Raw genomic sequence first — 11121 nt, 5'->3', positions numbered from 1 at the left:
AATAAAGCACAAGTAAACATCTTTCTGGTACTCTCTGCTTTGAGCCAAGATCCATTTGACATTGCCAATGATATCCCTTGTTCCGTGCCGTCTTCTGAGTCCAGCTTAGACCTCTCACAGCTCCATCAATGCACTGCTGCAACTGTTGTTAGGTGATCTTCTGTGAATATTTTACTTGTATGTGATATTAATGATATTGTTTTCTAATTTGAGCATTCGCTTAGCTCACCTTTCCTCATAGTGAGTACCAATCTGGAGCTCTTCCACTCAGCTGGCCAAGTAGCTGTCTTCCAAATTTCCTGGCATCGATGAGTGATGTTTCCAGTGTTTCATCAGCTTGTTGAAATATCTCAATTGGTATTCCATCAATTCCTGGATCTTATGTTTGGCCAGTGCTTTCTGTGTAGCTTAAACTTGTTCCTTCAGTACCATTGACTCTTGCTTAATATTATAATTACTATAGCTTTCATTAATCACATACTAAATATTTTCATATCTTATTTTATTGAGTCTTCATATCAACTTTATGATGCTGTTATCATTATTATCTGCATGCGATAGATGGTTCAGAAGTGGTAAATACTTTTCCCAAAGCCCTACAGCGAAAGGAGATAGAAGTAGGAATTGAGCTGCAATGTGGTAGCAGAATGTTTGGGTTCTACCCTACCAGCTCCTCTGGCAAAGTGTGTTTCTGGACAGCAGGACTGGCTCTGTGAAATCCTTTGGTCCCTGGAGCCAGCTAACTGTAAAGAACTTCAAGTCCATGGCAGGACCTTAAGGTGACTGTCTTCTGCCTTCCCCAGTTGCCCACAGATGGACTCCCTGAGGTGTCCTGCTGGACCTTACAGAAAGACAGTGAGGGTCAGGTAGTGGCAAAAGAAGAAGAAGAAGAAAAAGAAGGAGGAGGAGGAGGAAGAGGAGGAGAATTGAGGCCTCTTGTTCTACATGGGTTATCTATTGTGCAAGCTTTTTACATTCGGTGTCTGTGATGTATTGAATGGGACAAATCTGCTGCACAAGACCTCTTTAGAGTTTATTTGAGAGCAAGGATGTCATTTTGAGGACTAAGGGGTGCCTGACCTAACACAAGGTATTTTTTAATTGTTTCATATGTGTGTGGGAATTAGACATTGAATAAGGAAGACCAGAGAAGAATTGATGCATTTGAATGATGGGGGTTGGCAAAGAATATTGAAAGTACCGTGGACTGCCAGAAGAACAAACACATCTCGCTTTTTTGGACATGATATCAGAAAGGCCAGTCCCTGGAAAAGACCATCATGCTTGGTAAAGTTGGGGGGTGGGCCGTGAAAAAGAGGAAGACACAGAGGCTGCTACAGGGGGCTCCACCATAACCCTTGTGAGGATGACTCGGGGCCAGGCAGGGTTTCATAAGTTCTTAAGCTCTCTGTGAATTGGAGCTGACTTGCCAGCACCTAACAACCATAACAACATAACTGAATGGAGGCCTCTTGATAGCATATGAAGTCGACACTGATTTCACCCTCAGTAAAAGCAGAGGATAAAGCTGAGGCTTCGGGGAGAGGAGTTACTTGTCCAAGTTCACACAGCTGGTATGTAGCAGGCCACAGGGCTTCAGAGTCAAGCTCTTAATCACTGGGATTATTTATGTACCAAGTCCGACGTCATTGTGCTGTTGTTACTGCCACTGAATGCATTCCAAGGTTAGTGGCATTAGTGGGCTGCTAGCCACCAGGCCAGTGACTCAAACCACCAGCTGCTCCGAGGGGAGGTTGGCCGCTCCTATCAACACTTACTGTCTCCAACATGCAACGGGAATAGCTCTACTCTGTCCCGTGGGGTCGCTAGGAGTCAGAATGGACTTGATGGCGGTTGGTTGGTATTGGTTTGAGTCTTTGAGAAGCAGATTGCTAGCTATGTCTGGCGAGATGCCAACTCTTGCCTAGGGCTTGAGCACTTAGCCATTGGCACCACCGAGGGCCCCTACTTAAGGCATTAATAAGGGCCTACCTGGTCGCGATGAGCCAGTCTGTTTGCTGGCAGGGAGTGAGAAAGTCATTACTATTGACAGCATGAATCATAGCCATGGCAAGCATGCAGTGGGTGCTTACTCTTTGCAAGGCAGGGTTCTAAGGATACAGGCTCTGGTGACATATGGCTGAAGGGTTTGACTGCTAACCAGAGGTTGGCAGTGCGAACCCACCAGCTGCTCGGAGGAGAAAGAGTGGCAGTCTGCTTCCCTAATGGGTAAAAGCTTTGGAAATCCTGTCGGGCAGTGCAATGAGTCAAGGTCAATTCAAGGGCATTCTGTCTGGTTTGTGAGTCAGTGCTATGAATTAAATACCATTGGCCACATTGTTCTTGTACTGATAAGAAAAATGAGGCTAACAGAAAGAAGTGGTGGAACTAGCATTTTACTGTCCCCCAAGCCCACGACCATGAAGCTGGTTCCAACTCATAGTGACCCTATGTAAATGTTTGTTGGAGTAAACAGTCTCATCTTTCTCCCTACAAGTGAGTGATGGGTTTGAACTTCTGACCTTGTGATTAGCTGCCCCTTGCCTAATTCCGGTGACACTAGGACTCCTTTGGATTTGAACACAGGCCTTCTGAATTCCAACCACCCTCCAGTCCCTTTTTGTTTTGTGGTCAGGTGCCATTGAATCCGTTCTAGTGCCTAGCAATCTGATGGACAACCGAATGAAACACTGCCTGGTCCTGTGCCATCCTGACAATGGTTCCCATGTTTGAGCCCATTGTCGAGTCACTGTGTCAATCCATCTGGTCAAAGGTCTTCTCTTTTTTTGCTGCCCTAGTACTTTACCAACAACATGATGCCCCTCTCTAAGTACTGGTCTCTCCTGACAACATGTGCAAAATACTTGCCATTTTCGCCCCTAAAGAGCATCCTGGCTGTATTTCTTCCAAGACACTTGTTCTTCTGGCAGTCCATGGCACTTTCAATATTCTTCTCCAGCACCACAATTCAAAGGCATCCACTCTGCTTCCTTATTCAGTGTCCGACTTTCACATGCATATGAGGAGATTGAAAGGACCTTGGCTTGGGCCAGGCACACCTTAGTCCTCAAAGTCACATCCGTGTTCCAACACTTTAAAAAGATCAAGTGCACCAGGTTTACCCAAAATGCAACCCATCTTTTGATCTCTTGCTACTGCCCCCCTAAGCATTGATTGTGGATCCAAGCAAGATGAAATCCTGGACAACTTCAATATGCTTATCATGATGTTACCTACTGGACCAGTTGTGAGGATTCTGGTTTTCTGTGCATTGAGTTGTGATCCATCCTGAAGCTGCTTTCCTTGATCGTCATTCTTTACCTGCCTGCTATGTCCTTCCAATTCAACCCTCGATGTTCCTCTTTTGACTTTGCATTTGTCTTTGAAGTGGGACTACGTGTTTCTTCTATTCTTTAAGTCTTGCATGACAGCATTTCTTGGGAACTACCACCAGGATGCTCAGAGAGGAAACACTAAGCATTCGCGTGGATATCTCTTCCCTCTACCTCCTTTGGCTCCTATTAGGGGTTTGTCCTGGTTGTCTGCTCTATTTCTATAAAACCTTTCTATTTCTATAAAACTCATCACTGTACAATAAGCAAGCATTATAAACTGCCCCTGCTCCACTGAAATACATTAAGCTAGAAAAAGTATGTACTGGGCACTGTGTCGCTAAGGAGAAGACCTGTGTTGTCAAGTGGCCTCTCTTTGAAATCATCCCTGGATTGATCGCTAAAGCAACAGAATAAATAAACAAGAGTGCAGAATAGACGGGCAGCCACTCAAGGGCTATCACACTTTGATAAGTATGGAAATGAATAATTCAGAGAGGTGGCTTTCTGTATATGCCAGGAGGAAATGTGCTACATTGTTATCTTCTGCATCCATACTGCCGGATATTCCTGGCAAATACTCTTGAACTTCACTGAAGCACTTGAGGAGTGAGAGAAATAACTCTCACTCCCTAACTGCCCTATGAAGCTATGCTGCGTGGCATTTATCACATATTTTGTGGACTTTGTCCTCACCACAACCCATTGAAACACAGAGGTCCAGAAAACTGTATTAGCCTTTCTGAATTCGAATCCAGTGTTCTGTCACTTAAATGCAAATAATATTAATAATAATAAATAATAGCAATGATACAGGAAAAGTGGCCTGGACGACCTTGAGTACTCCCCTCTCACAATTCTGCCTGGGCTTTGCCTGGTGTCTTGGTTCTTATATTTCACAAGGGTGTCTCAGTTAATGTGCTCAGCTGCCAACGATAGGTTGAAGGTTCACGTCTACCCACAGGTGCCTTGGGAGAAAACCTTGATGATCCATTTCCAGGGAGGGGAAATCACCCTTGAAACTATGAAGCACCATTCTACTCCGATGCACCCAAGATTGCCATGCGGCAGAATCATCTCCAGGCAGACTTGTTTTATTCCACAAGGGTGCTGGGACATAAGTGAGATGGCTGTGATTCCCGTCAGGCAATGTAGAGTTGGTGGCAGGACCGAGTGCTGCCCATCCTAATGGAAATGCACTCATCCATCCACTCCACACAAAGATATGAAACTTTGCTGGCGCAGAAGGGACCTTAGTTCAAATTACAAAAAAGGATGCTGGGCTCTCTGGATTTGTGCAACCAGGAAACAACCCAGTACACCAGTACATAGAATTCAAGATTATATTATAGCAGAATTAGGTAACTAAGGCACCTTCCAAAATCCAGTGTAATGGCGATGGTGTCTCCTCACCATCCTCATGCCCCAGGCCTGGTCACCATCAGGTATGGACCACATGCGGCTACCCAGCACCCACCCTTCCCCATCAGTCAAGTACAGCAGCTGAGCCACCCTCCTCTGACCCCTAGCATAGGTTGGCATCATTGGTTCAGTTACTGTTTGCCATCATTATCCCTGTGGGTGTCTGAGATTGCAAATATTTACAGGAGTAGAAAGTCTCAGAGCAGTGGCTGGTTTTGAACTGCTACGCTTGCCATTAGCTGTGCAATGCATAACCCACTACACCACCAGGGATCACTAAGAAAACGCATCTCTTCAAGATAGTTGCTTATAAAATGGAACCCAAAGTGGAATAAAGAAAGACATTAACAATTGATTCTTGCCCTCAAGTCTGCCTTTGAGTCGATGTTGGCTCACAGGGACCAGAGTAGAACTGCCCTGTAACTCGTTACAGGAAGAGAAAGCCCTGTCTTTCTCCAGCAAAGCAGCTGGTGATTTTGAACTGCTGACTTCGTAGTTAGCAGCCCAATTCTTAACCACGATGTTACCAGGGTCCCTCTGAGTGAGTATGGTGTGGGGATTAAACAAGCAGCCTCCAGAAACCAAGTCGTTGGGGTGAAATCCATTCTCCACCGTGGATTAGATGTGACACTGGAGATTTGTTCAACCTCTCTGTGCCTCGGTTTCTTTATCTGTTGTAGATAACAATAATGCTGTTGTTGTTGCTATTGTTGGTCTTAGGTACCATTGAGTTGATTCTGACTCGCGGAGACCCTGCGTGTGACAGAATGAAACACTGCCTGGTCCTGCACTGTCCGTATCAATGCCGCCCTGCTTGAGTCCATTGTTGAAGCTACTTCGCCAATTGACCTGGTTATATGTCTTCCTCTTTTTCTCTGACCTTGAATTGGACATTCCATGATGTCCTTTTCCAGGGACTGGTCCTTGCAGATTATATGCCCAATGTACATGAGCGGAAGTCTTGCAGCCTCACTTCTAAGGGGTATTCTGGCTGTCCTTCTCCCAAATTCAGGTTTGCTCATTTATTTTGGAAGTCCATAGTATGTCCATCATGCTTTGCCAACAATATAATACGAAGGCATTGATTCTTCCTCTTTGGTTTCCCTTATTCAATGTGCATATTTCCATGCATATGAGGCAAATAAAAATAGATGAATTGGGTCAGGTGCACCTTAATCCCCAAAGGGGTTTCTTTTTGTTTATGTATTTTCAACACTTTAAAGCTATTTTTTGTAGATTTTCCGATGCCATACATTGTTTGAGTTCGTTCCTGCTGCTCCCACGGCACTGGCTGTAAACCCAAGTCAGATCAAATCCTTGCCAACTGCGTCATTTCTCCCACGCGGCCTAGCTTCCCTATGATTAAGAGCAAATTTCAGAGTCTCTTCTGAAATTCTCTTTTGAGCTTTTCTTTCTTTTGTGTCTTTTCCAGAAGACTATGTGTGCTCATGCAGAACCTGTACATGGTTCAAGAGGCAGTTTTGCAAACATCACAAGGACATGCTACATGGCTTAAAAGCAGGAATGGTGGTGTATGCTCTCACCGAATAATCAGGAAAGCTGGACTATATGAAGAAGAATGCAGTATCAGACTTAGAGGCAGACTTTTGAACAACCTTTGATAACGTTGACACAACCTTGCTTGCTGGAAGTGAGAAGGGTTCGAAGCACTTGCTGATGGAGATCAAGGGCCGTAGATCTTCAGTGTGAATTTACAATTCAGTGTAAAGAAAGCCAAAGTCCTCAGAACGAGACCCATAGATGACATCCTGAGAAACAGAGAAAAGATGGAAGCTGTGAAGGCTCTCATCTTGCTTGGACACACAATCAATGCTCATGGAAGCAGCAGCCAAGAGGTCAGGCTATGCATTGCCCTGGGCGCATCTGCTGTTCAAAAGCTCTTTAAAGTGTTGAAAAGTGAGGCTGTCATTTTGAGGACTAGGGTGCAGCTAACCCAAGCCATGATCTTTTCAACGGCCTCATATACTTGTGAAAGTTGGACACCGAATAAGGAAGGTTGAAGAAGAATCCATGCATCTGAATGATGCTGCTGATAGAAGAACACTGGAAGTATCATGGACTGCCAAAAGAGCAAACACATCTGTTTTGGAAGAAATCAGAATGGTCCTTAGAGACAAGGAAGGGAAGATGCTGTCTCAAGTATTTCAGACCTGTTGTCAGGAGGGACCAGGCCCTGGAGAAAGGCATCATGCTCGGTAAACATGTGGCACCAGGGGGGAAAAGGAAGACCTTCAGCAGAATGGATTGACGCAGAGGCTGCAACCACAGGCTCAAACAGTGGCGGTGAGATGGCACAGACCTTGGCAATGTTTCCCTGTGTTGTACACAGGGTCACTTAGTCTTGGAGACAACGAGACAGCACCTAACAACAACATGGAGACCCAAGTTCATTAGTGGTTACCAAGAGCAATTGGGAGGGAGAGGATAAAGAAGACTCATTGCTTAAGGAAAATGAGTTTTTGTGAAGGGTGGGGAAGGAATTTGGAACCAGACAGTGGTGATGCTTGACCAACTTGATGAATATAGCTAATGCCACTGAATTATACCGGTAAAATTTTTGAAAGGGCAAATAATTTGCTCTGTATGTATTTATCACCCTTATACACAAGGGCACCAGTCTTTAGGACATTTCTCCAAAAATGATTTTGCAGAATGATATCTCTGCAAAAATGCAAAATCTGAATCTAATGAGGAAGAAATGTCGTTGTTTATTGTTGTTGTTGTTAGGTGCCTTTGAGTTGGTTCCTATCCATAGAGACCCCATGTCCAACAGAGCAAAATACTTCCCAGGGCTGTGCATCCTCACAGTTGTTCTCATGTCGAGGCCGTGCTCACAGCGTGGAGTCATCACTCTCATCCAGGGCCTTCCTCGGTTTTGCCGGCCCTCCTCATCGAGCATGATGTCCTCATCAGGGCTTGAGTCAGATGCCCCTAGGTCCTCAAAGTAACAAGCTTGCTTTGCAACACTTTAAAGAAGTCTTGAACAGCAGATTTGCCCAATGCAATGTGTCATTTTATCTCTTGACTTCTGATTCCATGAACTGCAGACTTTTTCTCATTCAAAATGGCTAATTACAGTCCATTTCATTAGAGAAACCCAAACTGAGGGCCAGTCTAAAATTACCTGGCTAAGACTCTTAATTTTTTTTTCATGTCAAGTTGTAGCAGACAAAAGATGCCTGAGGACTTTTTCCATACTGGGGCAGCCTAAGGAGACAAGGCCCACTCCTCTTCAGACTGATCCTGAATTTGAGTTGATTCTGCCCACTCCATGTACTAACTGTAACTTTGGGCAACTTGGATGAACCTCCCTGCGCTGCAATGTCTGCATCTGAATAAAGCCTGTGGGTTAGATGAAACCACGGCAGCAAGCTTAGTTTCCATATTTTGAACTTTCTAAGAGAACGTGCTTGCTTCTTGGAGAAATGCACACTGACGCATTTCGAGACAAAGAGGCGCTGTATGGACAACTTCCTCTCAAGTCAGAAAAAGAATGATAGCAGGCAGATATCAAGAAGGAAAAAACGAAATGTGGCAAGATGTTAACATTTGGGAAATCTGGGTGAAGAATGCTCCACACTGTATTACCCATGCATCTTATTATATAGATCTGGGATTCCTTCCCCTAAAATAGCTTTTGAATGAAGATACACAAAGACTCCCTCCTTCCACCATCGCTGCCTGTGACTGTCCCTGGAGCAGAATTGCTCTATGAAGCCACCTGCAGTCTAGCGCTTCAGGCTGAAGAAGCCACCCTTGTTGGTGTTAATGCATCAGAATTGGCTTTTCCAAGAGGGAAAAGGCTTCTAAAGTATCAATTGAGTCCTTGATGTACCAGAGGCCTTCACCATGAGGAAGACACAGCTTTCTCTTGTGAAGCAACCATTCCCCCCTCCCTCCCCCTCACAGACTATGTACATGGTTCCACTCATCTTGAGACACCCTACTCACAAGACCCTTTTGTGCCTGCCAGACTTCCCAAGAATGCGGTGAATTTGCTGTTGCTGAATGTGGTTCATTTGCACAAAATTCCTCCATCTCTTTTTCCATCCTCACTTCCATCATCCATGCCCTTTTCTCCAATAGGCCAGTTCAAGACAGGGCTGAAGAGGGAGCTGAGGCATGGCCAGGGCCAGAGAGAGGGCTACCATTCATGAAGTCGGCACGCTCTCAATGCGTGACCAAGGTTGGGGGCCAGCAACTGGGCAAGAGACTCTGAGAGAAGCGAGCCAGCTCAGATCTGTCCTCACAGGGCTTCTTCTGGAAAAGATGGGGGGGGGGGCACTGCTCATCACAAGGATACCCCATGTCCCAGAAGGGGTGCCATGTGGCATTGAGTGGGTTCCCACCCATGACATTCCATATGTCAGAGAAGAACCATGCTCCATAGGGTGGCTGGTGGCTGATGGTTCAGAAGTAGATGGCAGGCATTTCTTTTGCAATGCCGCTGGGTGGATTTAAACCTCTCATTTTTCACTTAACCGCTGAGAGCACCTTTCCAGGGTTCCAACAGGTGCAAACCCAAAAGACTCTGCAGAGGTCAAAGAAAATGTGGTTTTCTTTTAAGCCCAGACCTGAAAGATGGTCAGGTTAGCCAGACCGAGAATAAGGGACCAGCAAAGAGCATACATACCCTGTGCATTGAGGCTTACCATTAGTCATGAATGCCTGTGAATTATATATTAGCTTGAACAGAGATGGTAAATGTTCCTTACTACCACCAGCACTGGGTCTTTTTGGAAATCTGTATCAGATACTTGGCCTCTTTAACACATTCTTTATAAAATGTATAAACCCTTCAAACGTATTTATAAAGTCTATTACCGCGTGCAAATAATCATCGCGCAGGGTTTGCCTCTGCAGATTATTAAAGCTAATTCCTTCATTTATTTTCTTTCTTCATTGTTTCGAGGGGAGGGGGGAAACCAACTCTGATTGGATTGACTGATCTTTTAAAGATCAGCTGCAAGTTTGTCAGCGATCTTGAGAAGCACTCTCAGGGACTTGTCATCTGGGTTCTAAAGGGCCATCGATTGTTCAGATGAAACTCTCAAACCTTCCTGTGATGATAGTTAGGTTCTTGTGTGTGCCAACTCAGAACCTGCAAGAAGATGTGGGTGGGGTTTAAACTGTCAATCAGGTTGCCGCTTGATGACCTCCTTTGTGGCCAAGGAAAATGGCTCTCTGGAGGCTGACCCTTCTCTCTCTCTCTCTCTCTCTCTCTCTCTCTCTCTCTCACCCACACACACTCTTCCTTCACCTTCCTGTTGGCAACCACAATGAGACGTGCAGGAGCCCCATGATGGGGCCACGGCCATCAGATCCACACAGCTCTGCACCCACTGGCATGTGATCTTTCTGCATCATTGCATGTGGCTGCATGAGTCTGAAGAGGGACTTAGGGACTAGTATAGGACTGATGGACATGAGTTGGACTGGGCTGGGTTGTTTCATCGATGCACAATTACTTCTTAATATAAAGCTCTTTTTAAAATCATTTTATTTGGGGCTCTTACAACTCTTGTTGCAAGCTATACATCAATGTTATCAGACATGTTAGTACATATAGTCCATCATTCTTTTCTAGACATTTACTTTCCATTGAGCCCTTGGGATCAGCTCTTCCCCCTCCCCCTCCACCAACCCTCATGGCTCCTTGATAGATTGTAGATTGTTAATTATTTTCAAATCTCACACTGACTGCTGCCCTCCTCCTCTGGTTTCTGGTGTTCTTTCCCCTGGGTGAGGGTATGTGGTTATGTGCCATTCATTTGATCGGTGCCTCCCTACCTACCTACCTCTCCCCATTTCCTCCTGCACTTTTGGTATCTCCATTCCCATTCCTGTTCCTGGGTTCCATGTGTTGTGAGTTTTATCTCTTGCCTATAGCTATGTCCATGCTCCCGTCTAGTCTAGAGTGGGAAGCGGCACTGGAGTCATGATAGTGGGGTGAGGAGGCCTCAAGAGATCAGAGGTATATTGCGTGACCCATGAGTGCCCTACTGCACTGAGTGACTCATCTCCTCCCTGCGACCCCTCTGTGGGGGGATGTTCTATTGTCCATAAATGGGCTTTGGGTCTCTGCTCCAACCCTCCTCCATTCTCACCAATGTATTTTTACTTGTTTGTTTGTTTACAGTTTGCTGTGAATCTTCTGATGCCCATTGCCCGGTCTTGATGACACCTTATAATAACACCGCCTGGTGTGCTTCTTCCATGTGGGCTTGTTGCTTCACTGTTGGACGGCCACTTATTTAACTTCAAGCTTTTAAGACCCCAGACACTATCTTTTAATAGCCAGGCACCATCCTCTGTCTTCTCCACATTTGTTTATGCACCCATTTTG

The sequence above is a fragment of the Tenrec ecaudatus genome, chromosome 6 (assembly GCF_050624435.1).
Source record: "Tenrec ecaudatus isolate mTenEca1 chromosome 6, mTenEca1.hap1, whole genome shotgun sequence".
In the NCBI taxonomy this organism is placed as follows: Eukaryota; Metazoa; Chordata; class Mammalia; order Afrosoricida; family Tenrecidae; genus Tenrec; species Tenrec ecaudatus.
The sequence above is the reverse complement of the archived record's forward strand: the minus strand, read 5'-3'. Positions refer to the sequence as shown.